Source organism: Lampetra planeri, chromosome 4 (assembly GCF_965212315.1).
Source record: "Lampetra planeri chromosome 4, kcLamPlan1.2.h2, whole genome shotgun sequence".
NCBI classification, from domain to species: domain Eukaryota; kingdom Metazoa; phylum Chordata; class Hyperoartia; order Petromyzontiformes; family Petromyzontidae; genus Lampetra; species Lampetra planeri.
Window position 1 is genome coordinate 19,353,596 of NC_136110.1, and position 19,751 is coordinate 19,373,346.

Here is a 19,751-nt window from a genome sequence, read left to right on the forward strand (position 1 = left end):
TATATTTTTTCACCTGATGACGACTGCTTGTGTTGCGATTGAAACGTCATGATAATTTTACTATTTTTCTATCTACATTGCTTTACCGAAAGACCCAAATAATATGAATTCCTGCAGTCACGAAAGCTTTAAGTCAAGATTGACCATATAACTATACACCTCCCATAGACTTTTACCTTTCGTATTAAACTGAATTTTTACCTCACCATCACAACAGCAACCATGAACAATCCACTGCTGGATGGTTGTCATTTCTCACTATCCAACAATCAGACTATCATAGACACCAATAATACTACTACAGTGTCCATCCTTAATCAACCAATACCTCCAGTTAGAGACTCCCATCCATCTCCCATTGCAGCGTAGAGATTGAGAGCCACCCTCAGTAATGTCCCGGCACAAGCAACACCTTGACAGTTGTGTCTGCGTGCATGTACGTTGCATTCGTTCGCACAAGCGCCTCTGGAAACGCCCAACTCAAACAAGACACGTAACGAACGAACTCGTTATGCCCAGTTCATTACAGGATGGTTCCACAAATTAGGCAACCTCGGTCAAGATTTCAAAATCATCCAAAATATAAGCAATGCATCAGCCTTGAAGGTAATTATATATGTCTAGTTTCAGAAAGCGCGGCTTTTTTATTGGACACGTCGGCTTGACGCGTACAGGAAACCGAATGCGCCATTGGCCATTGCCATTCCAGCGTAAATGAAAACGTCCGGTTGTCCAAGTCGGGCACCATGGCATTTTTATGAGCATTTCTCCCTTTATCAACAAGAGTGCACGGGCATTTTTTTTATCGAACTTACAGTTACACTTGGGTAACATACTGACAACCCAAGTTAGCCACTTAATGAGTATAGTACGATTAAAAGTGTACTAAATGTCAATACGAGATCATACAAATGTCCTAAACAATAACTGTACAAGGATATGAATCTTAATATCAATAATGGTCTCAATTTTTGCTAGTGCCAGAGCTCTCAGCTCGCAGTCAGAAAGCTGCGAATTAAAATCCCAGTTGGAGTTCAAATCTCAGCTCATCCCCATAAATTTGCCAGGGTCAATAAAGTAGCACAATTGGTGGGATGTCAACAATACTCGTCGTATGGAGAAAAATGCTCACGCTACTGAAACGTGGAATGTCCACCACTGGCTCAAAGCTGCCAATGAAGATGCGTAACATCGTAGGCTAATTTGAACAGGGAGACACTTTGACCTGCATCAAATAAAAAGTTAATTATATTCTAGCATGCAAATTAACCTGCACGCTACATACTCTCTCTCTACTCATTCTCAAATTGTTGTTCATAATTGCATTTGCCTGACCGCCTTCCCCACTGCTCAATAAGTGTATATGCTACACCGCCCTACAATTATACCAGAATTAAAGTTACACGGAACGTTATGACTTAGTCTACCAATTCATTAAGCACACAAACGCAATGGCAAGCCACGCAATTAGAGTCACAGGGTCTCCCTACTCAATGTTTATAACCAATTTTCAAAGTGGGGCCCACTTTCGCCGATAAGACATCAGTGTGAGGGCCGCCACACATTTGAAACCATTAGGGTTTGAGAGCATGATGGGGCGTTTCACATTTGTGTATTGTCAGGTGTCACACATTGGGGGCCGCACTAAAGGCCACCAGTGGCCCACGAGCCTTGTAATGAAGAACACTGCCCTATTTAAATGAGCAAGAGGTGGCGCTCATCTTATTTGGCAGCCGTAGCAAAGGTGCAGTCCCCACAATGACTTTCTCATGCCACTGCTGTCAGAAGGGCCTCCCCCATTAGAGGGATCTATAGAAAGCTCTCCTCTAGAGGGTATGTTGGCCTACTTGTCCACTTGCCAGATACCTTGGGTGAAGAAGTACCCACAACTTGCTCCCAAAACACACAACCTGCAGATTGACTAACTGTGGTTCGTGGATTTGTACTCCTGGATGGACAGAAACGGTGGGATATTAAAAACACTTGCCCATTGTTTCAACTACCGTGATGGGAGATGGAACCGGAAACCTCTGGATTTCAGGTCTGGTGTCCTCTATTATACCATAGTAGCATTCCTTCGGCAGCCACGAACTGGCGGTAAAATTCCATATTTCCATGGTAGGGGTTAGTAAATTATAAATTAAATGAACAGTATGCATTAAAATTCCCACATGGCAACGATGCCACTGCTGTCATGCGGTGCTGTGGTCAAGGCGCTCGATTCAATGGGAAGGTCAGAAGATAAATTCGCGCTCAGGGGTCCACTCCAAACATCATCCCTGTGCAGTCGATAAAATGAGTATCACTTTGTTGCTCTGTAGGAAAACGTCGGTCATGCTTTGAACAGAGCAGTCCTCTCGAAACAAGAAGGCAGAATATATTTATACTGGCTTAGGGCTCACCGTTGCTCATGCGAGCAGGGCATAACTTTTAAATTTAATTAAAATACAGGTTTTGAATGTTGCCGTTGATCAGTCATCAATGCGGCTGCAAATTGACGTGTTAAGCCGCGTTAGTGCCCCCGTTTGATATCTGAACTGCTCAGCCTATATACAATACGAGCTTTACTACCAGGCTTCACCCAGGACTTGGATTCACCACGTCCGGTCGCCTTTGTCTCTCCAGTGGCGATGTGCAAACACCACACCAGTTACTCGTTTGAGGCTGAGTCGACCTAGGGGAGGCCCAAGACCGGTTCAAATAATCGTCACCGGTGGTGGCAGTGAGCGGGAATCGAACTCGGGTCGCCGGGTTCGTAGCGCAGCGCACGAATCGCTACGCAGTCGCTCCCCCCCCCCACACACAGGATAAAGACAAAGATACCCCGTGTAGCCTGTGAGACTGTTGGGGGCAAGTGCTGTTAGCGAGCACCTATGAAGGCCGACACGGCACGACAGGGGTTGCAGAACCTTGGGCTACATGAATCTTAGCCAAACCTTATGGGTGGCTTAAGGTTTGTTTTTCCAAGCCTCAGACATGAAAAATGACACATTCTAAGGCTGCCAGGCTGGTTCTGTCTCTAAAAAAATCCACTGAACCATCATAACCCCCAATCATCAGACCCAGTGACGGAAAACACCACAGAACAACTTGTATGTTGAACGTCTTTCGCACAGTACTTAGCCATGAGTCACCTCAACCAATGAGGCAACGCTCCTTCACGTTCTGTAGAGGGGTTGTCACAAGTCAATCAACCGTTATATTTACAACCTTATTCCTCAATACTGGGCTTTGCTGCATAAAGCAAAACATTATAACATTATATTTTGTGTGCAGTCAATCGTAACTAGGCTGAGACCAATAATTCACAACACTTGAAGACCCTGTTAGAATAACAAATGGCCAAAACCCGCACTCCAACCCAGGATCTTGGCATTGCCAATTCAGTGTCTTTGCCATTAAGCCAAATAATACCACTTGGCTGACTTTCAGCTGGCATTTCCAATGATTCTTTACCTGTATAAGCATATACAACTCTTGTTCATCTTATTGTCTTACTGTAGTTGAGTCACAGAATAAACCCACATGCCGCGTTTCTGGTTTTGCAACATTTTTCTTCCCATAATCTCTCGAATATTCAGCTAAATCTCTCACTTGAGAAAGAATTTTGGTCTAAAATTAACTCACCTACTTATAAGTTAGGTCATTGAATTAATACGCAAGTCCTCCCACCTACCACACACTGAATAAGTTCACTAACACATTACCCTTTCACAATGATAAAAGATGATACACCAACCTTGTCAATTATTTCACGTGAATTGATGTACAGAATATAAAGTCTGTCAATTATTAGTAAAAACACACATAATCGGAGGGACACACATTCCCATCATCATTACCTAAATTAATCCCAGGTTTGATTAAATGCATACCATACTCGCTGTTTTTTTTTTGTTAAAGTCACGTAGGTTAAAAAAGAAAACAAATAAATTAAATCACGACGTTTCGGAGGCAACACAGCAAAATTACTGATACAGCAATTTTGCTTCTAGATTTGAAGGTTTCGTAACTGCAAGGATTCATATTCTTAGGTTTTTTCGGTAAAGTCACGTAGGTGACTTTACCGAAAAAACCTAAGAATAGTAATTTTGCTGTGACGGTTCCATTATGGATAATATTGGTCGCGAAAGCATACTACTCTACGTGTTAAACTAAAATCCGTTTGTTTTTTAAACAGCTGTCCACAAGGGAGCAGCCAAAGAGCCACTGCATGCAGTTCGGAGCCATAGTTTGCCAACCCCTGGGCTACACGAAACGTATCCAAATCTTATGGGTGGCTTAAGGTTTGGTTTTCCAAGCCTCAGACATGAACAATGACACATTCTCAGGCTGCCAGGCTGGTTCTGTCACTAAACAAATCCATTGAACCATCATAACCCCCAAATCACTGACCCAGTGACAGAAATCCCCTGTTTGCCTCCTCCCCCACACAGCCAGCAGTGGACTTTGAGATTCCGCCATTTGAGCTTGTGAATTTTCCTACACGTGTAGCCAGGTACCACCCTGTTGCTGAAGAAACACAGCTGGATGAGATTCTGTTAATGATTGTGTGGTTAAGGTTTCACAAAACGTCAACAGTCACACCACAATTACTGTACAGGCGGCAAGACTCGCAACAGTACAACACCCTAAGCTTAACGACAATATAAAATCAACAAAAATAAATCCAACTAATTTGGTAATTGTAACATATGCAATCAAAAGTCAAAAGTGTACCCCGAGCACTGTTGTGGCGTTCATCTCTGTTTGCAACCTAATAGTCAGGGGAAATTCCACATTCCTGTGACGTGGGCTAGTATCTCAACTGGCACTCGGTTCATCAACCCCCATGAGATAATGGGCGAAGCCGACGCCGACCGAGCGTTGTCACAGCAAACCTATGGTTTAAAAAGAAATAAAACTGGACAATTTTTCTAAAAGAATTGTTTGCTGGAACGCCAGACTCGCAATCAGCAGACTGCAGGTTAACATCCCGGTTGAAGATAAACACAGCCCATAAGCTCCCCCCACCCAAGAATGGATGGTTCGGCCCTTCCTGAAGAATGTAGAGTTTTCACCACTCAATACGGAGATAAGCTCATAAAGATCTGCTCAAAAGTAACTCCTCAAATGAGTTGAGCACACTTGACCAGAAAAACCTTGCATTAAAGACTCGATGCGTAGACAATACAAATTCAGGACAGGTTTCCAACAGGCTCAGCGATTCATGACTGTGCTTATTGCCACTACAGGTCCTGAGCCGATGACATGAATTTCATATTATTCTGGAGTGGATGACCCTAACCTTAACAATCCCTATTGCTTACTTCAATGCTTTCCCTCCACAATGCAGTGGTATAGTAATGACCACAACAGCAACAGCTGTATTGTACAACAGCATATTCACGTTGAATATTGTGGGAATTATTAAAATTACATGTGAACAATGATATTTACAAACCCAACACACACTCACACGCATAGGGCACATGATTTGGAGGCAAGGGTTAGTGGATCATGTAGAGGTGTATAGTGTAAAAACCCGTAAAAGCAGTAAGATAGCCAGGATATAGCAGTACACCAAGTAGGCTTCTAACCCATCTGTGTCGTATCTTCTCTCATGCATACGTTTTCGCCAGGTACTCGGGTTTCCTCACACAAAGCACTCCTTAAAAATGAATTGGCCAGACATCTGAATGTGGCAGGGGGCACTCCTGAAAACGAGTCCGAGACCTTGAAAAGGCGTCGTGTAAAAACATAAACATTCGTGCAATGGGAAATCCCCTTTAGCATGAACTGATGAGGAAGAAGCTCACCATGGATCCTATCGTCCGTGTTTATCTTCGCATTTACTCAGCATAATCAATACCATCGTCGTCATCATCAATATCACCGCAACCATCACCGCTGATGAACATTACCGCAATCAACATCGCCACCGTTTTTACCCCGACAAAGTGGAACACAGAAAGAGAGTCATTCTCACACAATTAATCGCTCAACAATAACAGTATCATCATCGCCAGTCCATGACCAACAACAACCGCCATTCGCCACTAAGTGGTGGTGACATTACCACGGCGCTTGTGCCAGGCTATGTGCACGTTAAGGCCGCGTGAAGGATCGAACGCCCGCTGGCAGGTCACGGAACAGACCCAGCAGGTGCCATGGGTCGACTGACTGAGATGACTGGGCGATGCACCACCTGTGACCCCTACTGTGCTGTGTTTTATCCACCCGGCGCTCTGCTCGTTGTTGTGAGCATCGCTCCTCTGCTCTCCGTTTTTGCTGGGAAGGGCGATTGCCTCCAACTGCCCAGTAGCGTCATAAAAAAACATCACCAGACGAGCAGGTGGGAAAAGGCGTGATCCGCCTGTATGTTCCTACACCTCGTCTTATATCGGCTAGAGTATTTACCTTGTCGCAGATAACCAGACAACAGGATCTGCCAAAGCCCCTGGCGATTCCCTCGTGTCTTTGCCGAGGCACGGATAATAGCGAGGATTCGCCAAACACAATTCTGATCACAACCTCTCTTAATCTCTGCGATGGCTCTGATAAATTGGCAATATGGAGGAGCGCACACAGATGCAAGATGCAATGCTCACATAAGGTGCGTCGATAATAGTGCATAAAGGAGACGCGTTTCACTCCAAACGACGTTCAAGTCGAACCTCGGTTGTAATCATCTGTGACATTACAGCATTGTCGTGTTGCGTCCGACGCTACGCAGTCAACGGCATGTGCTACACGACATGTACACAAACATTGTTTTATAGATTCCATCATAAATAAAGTAAATGCCGACTAGAGCAGTCGCCACAGACACGCATACACAATGCATGGGTCTTGTGACACACTGGACACTCTTGCAAACGAGGTTGCCATACCGTGTCAACCCATACGGTTTACCCCGTATTCTTGTACAGGGAAATTGAGTTATCACCATACGGCGTACAGCCGTTTCGATACGGGCAAATGTTTGTTTGGTCTATTTGTGTTTCTCCCCTGTGATTGGACCTGGTAGGATGAATGTTGAGATGTCTAAGGGGCACTGGGTGATCAATAAGGCCTGAATTGGTCTGTAATATCAAGGGATTGTGGTAAAATCTTCGAACTTAAAAAATAATGCGTATTGCTGCAAACCAGTCGAGGCAAAGGCACCAGTGAAATGCCCAAGGGTTCAATGCTGGACCCGACACTCAAAATAGCAATTGCCAGGCGCTACTACAACCAAGGTAACCCAGTAAATTATAACACTGTACAATTAACCAAATTATATTACATTGCATTATACCCGACATGATTAAACATTCAACAGCATTATTAAATCACTGGCATTATTAACAACGCATATTTGGTCTGTAATATCGCCGTATATGCTAAATTCCTCTTGATATGCACATTCTTTTTGTTAAGGCGCTCTTCTCCCACCCCCAACCCAGCTTATATGTAAGCTCCTAGCTTGGATTGTCTCATTCTTCACCTGAGGACGGCTGCTTGCGTTGTGGCCGAAACGTCGTGAGAATTGTTTCATTTTATTATGTTTTATTTTTATTATTTTATTACTTCCCTTCTACGTGACTTTACCGAAAAACCAAGAAGATGAATCCCTGCAGTCACGAAAGCTTTAAATCGAAATTTAACAACGCATACTTGTATTATATAATGCACGCTTATCTCTACATGAATAACATTAGATAACAATGTCATTGGATGTCGGCATTATTCAAGATTAATATAGACAGTACATAAAACACGCTCCATTGCTAAAGAATAACAGTAAGTGAATCAAGCACGTGCCATAAAAATCATTCAACGCATTACAATATAATTATTGACATTATAACAATGCCACCACCGCAATATTGTCCGTCAATGTTACCTGGGCGGGTCCCGAAGGCGGGCCTACGTCTCGCCGCGCACGGCCCTGCGGGACGAGGGGCGCCTCCCCGGGCAGGGCAACTAGCCGAGGTGCGGTATCCGGGCGGCTCCCCCGGCGCAAACACCACCCACCAACCCCAAGAACGCCGTACGCGAATCCCAGCGGATTCTAGCAGACGCCGCCAGACCCCAGAGCAACCGCGACGACACCCGCGCGGGGTAACGGGAGCGCAGAGGAGGTGTGGAGGAAGCCTCGGGGAGCCGAGGGAGCGGTGAGGCGGAGCCGCGAGTTGATCGCAAGAGCCCGGACGGAGTCCCCCCGTCACCCCCCGGGGGAAGACGGCTCTGATTGGTTGGCGCGGAGCACGTGGCCTGCTCGTCACGTAGCCTTGCCTTTAAACAAATTAATCTGAACACAACGACCCCTCGACTAACGAACGGGTTAGGTTCCAGAGTATAGTTAGTTTCCAGATGACATAACCTAACGAATTAGGTTCCAGAGGGCAGTTAGGTCCCAGAGGACATAACATAACGAGTTAGGTTGCAGAGGGCAGTTAGGTCCCAGAGGACATAACATAACAAGTTAGGTTCCAGAGGACAGTTAGGTTCCAGAGGACAGTGAGGTTACAGAGTATAGAATCTAGCGAGTTACGTTCCAGAGGACATAACCTAATGAGTTAGGTTCCAGAGGGCAGTTAGGTTCCAGATGACATAACATAACGAGTTAGGTTCCAGAGGACAGTTAGGTCCCAGAGGACATAACATAACGAGTTAGGTTGCAGAGTACAGTTAGGTTACAGAGGACATAGCCTAACAAGTTAGGATCTGTTCGCCTTTTAGCATTTTCTGGTCTGACACTGGTGAGACTAGGCCCTAAAGAAGGCTGTCTCTGATGTTGGCCAATCAGTTTCAAAAACAATGCCATATATTATCAGAACACGTGTGTTTTGCATGTTCACAACAGGTGCTTACGACTCTCAGTCCGAACAATCAATTGGATATGCAGACACGTTTGTTCGTACATCTGAAAGTTCGTAAACCGAATGTTCGTCGGTAGACGAGTTCCCATATTTATACTGGAGGAGAAATCCGATAAGCTATAAAGCTCTTGTGCACAGGTATCTAAGGAGTTTTCACATATGTCCAAATAGAAAAATGACCCTGCTCACAGCCAACATTGGTCCTGACCACGGCGTGAGATCATTTAGATTATTTTGCTGCGATACATTTCCACATGATAACCCCCTTTGTTGATCTATCATTTGTGGGCCACGTCGTTTCTGAAAAATAAATGAATACCTCAGTGGACTTTACCTGGCAAGTTAAATAATTGAGTTTTATTTGCATATATATTTTAAGTGATTTGTTTAGGGGCCATCCATAAATGACGTCACGCGATTTTGGACGATTTTTGACCCCCCCCCCTCGTCACACGGCGTCGCAAAAAGTCAGACCCCCCCCTCTAATATGACGTCACAAAGCCCCCCCCCCCAAACCATATTTCCATTTTGAAAATCAAACATGCTTCAAATCGCTTTAAACTATTGTCATTGTAGTGCGTATTTAATGTGGCGCTGCACTCTGTCGTAGGAGAAAACATTTATAAAAAAAAAAGTCTATTTAATTAAGGAGAACGTGTTGTCTATATTTATTTAAAGTTGCGCATTTGATGTGCCGTCACATTTCTCAACCCCCCCCCCCCTCGTCACAAATCCCCCCCCCTCCAGGTGCGTGACGTCATTTATGGACGGCCCCTTACCTTTCCTAAACGTTGTACTCCTATCGTGTTTTTGTATTAGTTGTTGTAACGTTCTGACCCGCCCCTACTGGACATGTGAAAAAGAGCTTTATATCTCATCGGATTCCTCCAGTATGAATGAACATTCTGATTCCGATATATAAACTAAACTAAAACTATATATAAAACATGTATTTTACCAGGGAAGGCACACTTTTCCGAAGCCACCTGGCCACAAATGATAGCTCAACGAAGTGGCTTATGGGGTGGAAATGTAAAATGCAGCCAAATACACTAAACGCGAGATGTTGATTCTAATTGTGGAGGCAAAAACTGGAGCACCCGGAGAAAAATCCACGCGACCACGGGGAAAGTGAAACATGCAAACTCCAAATATACAGCAGGCGTCAGGATCGGAATCAAACTCACGACCTCCTGTATACTAGGCGAGGTAGTTAACATATCACCAACGTGGCACCCCTAGTATATACTAGGCGACGTTTCAGGCAATGACCCTTCTTCATAGCACCTATATTTAGAGGCCAGCAAAGAGACAGAGTGGATGAGAAAGAGTTGGAGACGACACTTATTTAAACCATAAGGCCTGATGAGAAGTAAATGTTTAGTGTGTTTCCTGATTACCAGTTTTAAAATCGGTGTATGGAGTTACCTATTAAGTCTCTGTTGAGTAGCAGACACACGTTTCAAAAAGCAAAACGTATAAATAATAAATAAAATCAGCTTTAATTTGTATTAAAAGCCAGCATAATTATAAAATGTTGCTGGCAAATTGCATTATGGGTGGACCTGTGGTTTATTTTATTTTTGTATCCAGGAAATCCACACCGAGCCATATGACTCTTTTTCAAGAGGGCCCTGCATTGTATTTAATCTTAAGATTTTTTTTGTCAATTACTGAGCATTTTTATAGAAGTGAGAGAATAAAGCGGAGCACCCGGAAAAAAAACCACGCAACACACGAGGTTGGGGGAGGGGGCAACACTACCAGGGGGTCAGCAACATGCAGCTCGGGAGCCGCATGCGGCTCTTTAATGAACTGCGGAAATATGAAAATATGGCTCCTCTTGTTACGTTGTTTAACGAGCCGTGCCCACGCTGACCATGGAAGTCCACTTCACCATGGAAGTTCAGTTTAGCATGGGCCAGAGGGTCGGATCCCTGCGGTTCGTAGAGACTGCTCCGTAACTCTTTATTTATTCAGGATCGTCTCCTACTCACGGAGATTGTGGCTCTTGAAATATTGGGTTTTCTTTTCACCGAATTCGAAAAAAATGCCTGAAATGGTTCTCCTCTTAATGGTAGGTTTTTACCCTTTTAACTGGTACAAAACTGACACCTTTATTCAAGGCATCATGTTTGCAATGACCACAACACAAGTAGTCAATAAAGCAAACAAAAAGAAGCAACTCTGATAAGGATAATAATATGCACTGTCCTTGAAGTTGATTGGCCCACACCCGAGACGGCTTTCTTTAGAGCCTAGTCCCCATTGGTGTAGGGCCAGATGACACCAGAAGGCGTACAGTTGTACGCCTACAGTTGTACGCCTTCTGGTGTCATCTGGCCCTACACCAATGGGGACTAGGCTCTAAAGAAAGCCGTCTCGGGTGTGGGCCAATCAACTTCAAGGACAGTGCATATTATTATCCTTATCAGAGTTGCTTCTTTTTGTTTGCTTTATTGTGCTGCGCCCTCCGCTAAACCGCTTTCCTACCCGTCCTTACCCCGAACTAATCCTCTCCCACGGATCCTACTCTCCGCTCTGAGGTGTTGTAAGGCACGCAACACGATACCGTCTGTAGTCCCTGGTGACCCTGCGGCGCTCAGATCGTCCTGCAGACAATCTAGCGGCTCGCCCGATGACTCCTTCGTCGCCGACTCCGTGTCCAAACTCCAGAAGAAGAGACTTCCCTACTGCCCCTGCGTTTTCTTTTCAACTATTCACATCAAAGGCTAGGCGCCCCCGTCCCGACCGCCTTGGTCTCTCGACCAATCCTGAGCCTAGGATTTCCCGCTCTTTTGCGATCCCGCCGGCCTTTGAACTTTCGACCAATCAGTCGTCCCGGGTCCTGATCCCAGCTATCTGCCTTGCTGACCCGTGTTTGTGTTTGTATGCGTTTCTAACTGCGGGGCTCTCTGAGCTCGCCGTGGTCGTGCGATCTCAAATCCGCCCACGGCGCCGCAGTGTTACTTGGCCTGGGAAGGGTCCTGTCCAATTCCCTGGCCCTGAGAAACCGTGGGGTAACCCCCCTAGGGGGCCCTCGGGTGAAAACTCAGGGTAGGTGACCCGACCACGAGGCCCTACGTGGGTGCGGGTGCGTGTTTATGTGGGGGGGTAATGGGGGGCAGTGCGGCGGTGGAAGCCGGGCGGCTCCCTGGCTCGGCCGAGCGGCCCCGTCGCTGTGGCACCACATAGCCCCCCGGGGTGCCAGTCCCCGTCCCGGGTTGACTGGAGCACCTCGCCTGGGTTGCCCCCACGAGGTATCGCCGCGGGGTCCGCGGGATTCGCCCGGCCCTTGTGGCTGGCCTCGGGGGTGGCGGCTCCGTCTCCTGGGGCTCCGGCGGTGGTCTCCTCCTCCATTCCAACGGCTCCCCTCGGTCTCTGGCACCTGCGGGCTGGGGAACAAACTCAGAGGCGGTGGGGTTTAAGGGTCGCCGTCCTCGTCGCCCCCGGCCCCGCCCGGGGCCCCTCGGAGCCCGGGGCTCCGTGGGGCCCATATACTGCGCGAGGCCCCCGGGCACGGGGGGTGGGGGGACCCCGGGGTTTCGGGGTACTTGGACGGCGGGGCTCCCCCCCTCGGGGGCTGCTCGCCACGGCTTCAGTCGGCGGATGTTGACCACCATCTCCCGGCCCCTCTCTCCTCCCTGAATCAGCACCGTCCATGGTGAGATCTGCCGTCTCACAATTCAGGGTCCTCGCCAGTAGGTGGTCAGCTTCCCCACCTGTCCGGCACCGACGCGGGGAGTGTACAGCCACACCTCGGAGCCCGCAGTGTAGAAGGGGGGCTCCATACGGGGTCGGGCGCCCTGCTCTTGCCGCTGGTGCGCGGCCTCTCCGTGCGGGTAGGCTCGGCCCCTGGCCCCTCGCAGGGTCTCCAGCAAGTGCTCCACGGGGTGGCTCCCTTCCTCCCGTTGCGGCGGAGGGACACCGAACAGCAGATCTGCGGGCAGGCGAGACTCGCGACCAAACATCATTAGGATCGGGGTCTGTCCTGTAGATGTGTGAACGGCGGTGGTGTAGGCGAACAGGGCATAGGGGAGGTGTTCGTCCCAGTCCTGTTGATTCGCGGCTGCCATGCGTTTAAGCTTCCCGGCCAGAGTCTGGTTCATCCTCTCTACCATCCCGTTCGCCTGGGGGTGATATGCCGTGGTTCGGTCCTTCTGGATCCCGAACTCTCGGCACAGCGCCTGGAATAGTTCGGCCTCAAATTCACTACCCTGGTCGGTAATGACTCGTTCGGGGATCCCGCACTTAAGTACGTAGTTTTCCACGAAGGCCCGGGCCACTACGAGGGCTGTTTTATCCGGGATAGCCACCGCCACGGGGTAGCGGGTGAAGTACTCCACCGCTACAAGAATATATCGGTTGCCCCGGTGGGATCGTGGAAAGGGCCCCTGCAGGTCGATTCCGACCAACTGATTCGTCCGACTGACTCGGAACGGCCTCAGGGGTACCTGGTACCTCGCCGGCTTTTGCCCACACTGCTGACAGGCCCGGCAGCCCTGCACCCAGGCGGCCACATCTTGTGCCAATTTAGGCCAGAGATACTGGCGACGCAGAGTCTCCCAGGTGCGCCGTTCCCCATCATGGCCCCCGAGCGGGTGGTCGTGTACCAGTCGTAGTAGTTGGGGTCGCACATGGGCGGGAACGCAGATGCACCCAGGCTGCCCAGCGTCGGCCAGTTCCCTCACCACCCCGTTTTCCACACACAACCGGGCATACAAACCGCTCCAGGGCCCTGGTAGTGCATCCTCCTTCTCACGCAGTGTCGCCTCCACCGCCGCCAGATCCGGATCTCGCTGCTGGGTCTGTCTCAGCTGCTCGTCGTTCAGGCCCGGGAAGGCGCAGCCGACGTCCTCCTGGATCCGTCCGATCGGGTCCCGAGCTGCGGGTCCCGCGCTTGCCGGGCGGTCGACGGGATCCTCGGTGCCACCTGCGAGGGTCTCTGTGGCGCACACTGCACTCTCTCTCGCTGGGGGGGGGTCAGTGGCCGCGGCCTCTCGGGGGTCCGTTGCCTGCCGGCAGCGTCCCCCCGTGAAACACGGGCAGGCCTCCTCCGCCCTCGTCTCGGCGAACACCGTGGGTCGCCTCGACAAGGCGTCCGCGTTTGCATGCGTCCGGCCAGCCCGATACTCGATTTGCAGGTTGTACTCCTGCAACTGCGCCAACCACCGGGCCATCTGCCCCCGCGGCTCCTTGAATGTAAGAAGGAACTGCAGAGCATAATGGTCAGTGCGTACGCGACATCTCCTGCCGTACAAATACGGCCGGAACTGTTTGCATGCGAAAATTACGGCGTACAACTCTTGGCGGGTCACGCAATAGTTCAGCTCGGCCCCACTCAAGGTCCGGCTGGCGTACGCGATGACTCGTTCCGTCCCATCCTGTACTTGTGACAACACCGCGCCCAGCCCGCTGCTGCAGGCGTCGGTGTCCAAAATAAAATCGGTGGTAAAATCGGGGAAAGCGAGGGTGGGGGCGTGGGTGAGGTGATCTTTGAGAGTGGTGAAGGCCGTCTGGCAGGCCCCCGTCCACTGGTAGGGGTGCTTAGGGGAGGTGAGTTGGGTGAGAGGGCGTGCAATCTCACTGAATCCCTTTACAAATCGACGATAATAGGTGGCGAGCCCCAAAAATGATCTGATCTCCGTCAGATTCCTTGGCCGTGGCCACTCCACTACGGCGCGTACCTTCTCCGGATCGGTGTGCACGCCTGCCTCGCTGACGCGATGCCCGAGGTACCCCACCTCGCGTTGTGCGATGTAACACTTACGTGGCTTGAGCTTGAGATGAGCCGCTCGCAGTCGCTGGAACACCTCTCGAAGCCTGGACCAATGCTCAGACAAAGATCTACTGAACACTATCACATCGTCCAAGTAAATCAGGCACTGTTCCCACTGCAAGCCCCGCATCACCAACTCCATCAACCGCTGGAACGTCGCGGGCGCGTTAGTGAGTCCGAACGGCAACACTTGAAACTCAAACAGGCCCATCGGGGTGGTGAATGCTGTTTTTGGCCGATCCTCCTCCGTCATCTCCACCTGCCAGTACCCGGACGCGAGATCGAGGGTGGAAAAATATCGCGCTCCGGCGAGGCTGTCGAAGGTGTCGTCGATGCGGGGTATGGGGAAGGCATCGCCGAGCGTGACTGCATTTAGTTTACGGTAATCGACGCAGAACCGGGTTGACCCATCCTTTTTCGTTACTAGTACCACTGGGGCTGACCAGGGGCTCGCCGAGGGCTGAATTATGTTATCGCGAAGCATGTCCCCAACTGCCTCTTTGATTTGGGCGCGTTCGGGTGCGCCCACTCGGTACGCAGGGAGTTTGATTGGTCGGGCTGCACCGGTGTCAATTTGGTGCTTAACAAGATCGGTCCGACCCACGTCCGAGTTGTGTTCACTGAATACGTCGGCATACTCCCGCAGTAACTCGCGCAGCCGATCGGCCTCTCCCTTAGGTAAATCCGCCCATGGTACATGTAACGCGTCGAGCAGGGGAACGACCTCGGCTCGGGGAGTCGGGCCGACTCGCCAGGCCAGGTCCTGGTCACCCTCAGGACGCCCGGGGTCCTCAGCCCAGAGTGCGAACACCGAGTCGTTAGAGTGGCGTGCGTGCAGGGGGTGTACGGTGGCTATCGGGGTGCGCCGCCGCAGTATCGCTGGGGTACTGTGGGGGTTAAACACACGTATAAACAGCCGGCCCCCATCTGCGTTTACCAGTGTGGCTGACCCTACCACCCCGTATCGCGATGCCAACTCCGGGTGAGGAGTCAGCATTACCTCGCCCGATGGTCGGTGGGTTGGGTCGGTGGAGAGGGTTGCCACTGGCACCAGCATCTCGGCGAGAGGCCCGATGGTGACGGCCGACACCAGCGTAGCGGCCACGGGTGTGAAGCGTGGGCGATTCGGCTCCTGTCCTAGGAACGGAATCCGCTCCCCGCTGCCCTCCACCGTAGCGCATCGTTGCCGGGGCTGTACGTTAAGTCCCAACTTTTCCAGGAGGTCCGTTCCTGCAATGCACTCGTGGCACAACACACTCGAAACGTAGAATTCCTGTGTGCACACCTGGTTTCCTAGACGGACCTCGAGGGAGACCTTCCCCAGCAACCCCATCCCGGCTCCGCTTGCCGTGTGCAGCGCGCGATCCGGGGCCTGCAGGCAGCCCACGTCCACCCCGAGCATGCTGCAGTGCGCGGCGCTCATGAGAGAGGCCACAGCGCCCGTGTCCAGCAGGATCCGGGTGCGCTGCCCGTTCACCTGGCCTTCCACCAGCGACGTGGCTCCCGTTATCCCTGCCACCAGCTCCCGCAGCCAATCGCCCGAGGTCCCGGCGCCCTTGGGTGTTGTTGTTGTAACCTGTTTATGGATCACTCGCTCGCCATTATTCTCATTACCGTCTATTTGTATCGGGACCGCGTCGATTGCACCCCTAGTTGGTCCGCTCACTAGGAGGCGTTGGAGTTTAACCCCCGCGCCTGCCTAGCTCGGGTGATTTCAGGACAGTCTCTCACTAGATGCCCTCGGCGATCGCACATATAACATGCCCGGGGAGGGGGGGTGGCTCCGTAGTGGGCCCCCTGCCCACTCCCTCCCCCCCCATTACGCCGCTGTCCACCCTCCGCCTCTAGTCGGGCTACCCTCCCAGATAACCCTCCCACCGTGGCGCGTAGGTCCCCCATTTCGGATCGGATGGTCTCAACGGAGGATTGCAGTTTGGCCATATTTTTATTCGTTTCCTCACCTACTTGGTTTACCTTGTTGTCTATCTGGGTTACCTGGCCGGAGACATCCTTTATACCCGTTTGTATACCGGCAACCCATCCCGGGGTTGTCTCGCGGGACACTGGAGGCTCTCTTTCCCGGCCCCTTACCGTCCTCGCGAGCTCCTGTTCCTCCTCCTCGTCTTCCGAGAGCAGGCTCGCAATGGCGCGCTCTCGTCCCAGCCCCCGGAGCTGCGCGCGTTCGCTGTGAATTCTTTCACACTTACGTGCGCGCTCGACAAGGGTGTTAAAGGGAAGACGTGGGCAGCTCATGTCTGGCTGCCACCACGCCGTGCGAGACAGGTACCGCTGGATTTTCTCGGCAGCCAGTTCCTCAATAACCTCAGTTGCGTACCCCGGGCGTGCGATCTTTGTTAACTCGCGCACATCCTCGGCGTAATCACGGAGATCTTCGCCAGGTTGGCGACGGCGCGCCTCTAAGGCCGATTTTGCTTCCTCCTCGTCACGCGTGCCAAAACGCTGATCGAGTCGGCGCATCAGCTCCTCTAGCTGTGTCTGTGCGCTCGCGGGTAACGCTTCTACAAAATCGGCTGCCCGCCCATCAAGATTCATATTAAGTTGACGTACTGCCTGCACGTCCGTCCATCCATTAATTTCCTTAGCCCCTAAGAGATTGCGGGCGAATGCCTTCCACGAAGGGGCCCCCCTGCCGGTAAATATTAGTCTTATTTTAGCGTGAGGTAACGCGGGGGTCCGTACCGCTTCTGACACCAATTTGTGGGGGTCGCTAGCCCCCGAGATCCCTCCCTCGATAATACTAACGGCCGGACTAACATCATCAATCGCCCCCCCGCTGCTAAGCGAACCGCCGCTAGGCTCCTCACCCATGGTGTGGGAGCCGTCACCCGAGGATTCCCCTCCACCGCGGGTCCGCGTAGCAGGCATGGTTAACCACGTACGCGCGCACCCACACACAGCTCTGCACGGCACTCACCCAACACTGACCACTCACGTTAGGATCGCGCACCTGTGTTACACACGTCGTGAACGTGCGCGCACACACATACAGCTCCACACGCGAGACCCACTCTTGCGCCGCTCTGCGCCGCACTGGCCGCTCACGTTACGATCGCGCACCTGGGGTACGCCGATTACGCACGCCGAGAGCTTACGCAAGTAACGAGCACACACAAGCGGGGCACACGCCGACACAACGACTCAAGCCGCCGCCGTGCGCGCGAGACAAATACCGTACAAGGACGATTCTCCTCTCACACGGCTGCGTAGTCACGCCAACACACAAAAGTGCTCTCCCCGGGCGTTAACGCACACACCTCCGTACCCGCACAATCGTACAGAGACCACGGCCTTTATGCATACAACGACCACACACCCGCGAATGCAGTGCACGCTAATACCACGTTCAAAAACACCCAACAAAACGGTTCCGTTACTACGCTCGAGATTTTATTAGCCCTTGTTAACCCACCGAGCCACCCGTGTGTGTGTGCGGGCCTGCAAGGCGCTCCTAACCCACTCTATGCTGCGCCCTCCGCTAAACCGCTTTCCTACCCGTCCTTACCCCGAACTAATCCTCTCCCACGGATCCTACTCTCCGCTCTGAGGTGTTGTAAGGCGCGCAACACGATACCGTCTGTAGTCCCTGGTGACCCTGCGGCGCTCAGATCGTCCTGCAGACAATCTAGCGGCTCGCCCGATGACTCCTTCGTCGCCGACTCCGTGTCCAAACTCCAGAAGAAGAGACTTCCCTACTGCCCCTGCGTTTTCTTTTAAACTATTCACATCAAAGGCTAGGCGCCCCCGTCCCGACCGCCTTGGTCTCTCGACCAATCCTGAGCCTAGGATTTCCCGCTCTTTTGCGATCCCGCCGGCCTTTGAACTTTCGACCAATCAGTCGTCCCGGGTCCTGATCCCAGCTATCTGCCTTGCTGACCCGTGTTTGTGTTTGTATGCGTTTCTAACTGCGGGGCTCTCTGAGCTCGCCGTGGTCGTGCGATCTCAAATCCGCCCACGGCGCCGCAGTGTTACTTGGCCTGGGAAGGGTCCTGTCCAATTCCCTGGCCCTGAGAAACCGTGGGGTAACCCCCCTAGGGGGCCCTCGGGTGAAAACTCAGGGTAGGTGACCCGACCACGAGGCCCTACGTGGGTGCGGGTGCGTGTTTATGTGGGGGGGGTGATGGGGGGCAGTGCGGCGGTGGAAGCCGGGCGGCTCCCTGGCTCGGCCGAGCGGCCCCGTCGCTGTGGCACCACAATTGACTACTTGTGTTATGGTCATTGCAAACATGATGCCTTGAATAAAGGTGTCAGTTTTGTACCAGTTAAAAGGGTAAAAACCTACCATTATATTTTGCCACTGGTAAAAGAGATCTCATAATGGTTCTCCTCTTGTTGTTTTGGTTGCAGAGCCCTGCTCGATACAGACGGAAACAGATGGCGGTTTTGCAACTTGCTGTTACTGCCTTCTGGCGAGCCAGGGGTGTGGCACCGCGATGTCCACGGGAAGGGAGTTTCATATCTGTGTGTGCGTGTGAACCACCAACCCTCTCTGATGCCTCCGCAGTGCTGGGTCACAGGCAGCGAACAGCCACCACTGCCCGGCTGCAGTGAGGTCAATGAAACTGTAATTAGCATAATCCACTTATTGATGCATTCCTGGGCCCAATTATCATTGCAATAGGATTAGAGGGGTTCTCAGGAAATGGACCACCACCAGCACCGGGAGCAACATCACCATCAACACCGATAACACTGCCACCACTAGCATCAGTACCACTTGCACCAGCACCAACACAAATGCCACAATTCTGGCTAATCGTCTGATGAGGCTGGTTGTAATCACCAACGAATTGTAAATATCGTGGGTTTACTCTCCCAACACACCGGTGTGCTGAAGTCGTAACTCACTGCAATGTTTTTTTTCACGTGACGAAACCTTACTAATTGGCTTTGCCGGGTGGTGGCGGGTTTAACGACACATTGTGGACCACCATCACTGCTACAGTACTGCCACTTTAACAGTACTGCCACGGGTACCGCCATCACCACAACCATCGCCACACCTGGATAAATCTCACAATGCGCGCTTTGCGAAACCAAAAACAATACAAGTCTCACTTCTGAGAATTTGCAACAACACCACGAGAAATGTGCCTCCGGGCTTTGGA

General features: G+C 51.2%; 1 protein-coding gene across 2 annotated transcripts in view; it reads right to left on the minus strand.

Annotated features, from left to right (window-relative positions):
* Window positions 1-8,204, minus strand: part of LOC144717776 (putative E3 ubiquitin-protein ligase RNF144A) — a 41,429-nt gene extending 33,225 nt beyond the window's left edge. For both annotated transcript variants that reach the window (XM_078593425.1, XM_078593424.1), the window contains exon 1: window positions 7,868-8,204. The gene's annotated coding sequence lies outside the window, so the exon portion shown is untranslated. The remainder of the gene's footprint in view (window positions 1-7,867) is intronic.
* Window positions 8,205-19,751: the final 11,547 nt, after the last annotated feature.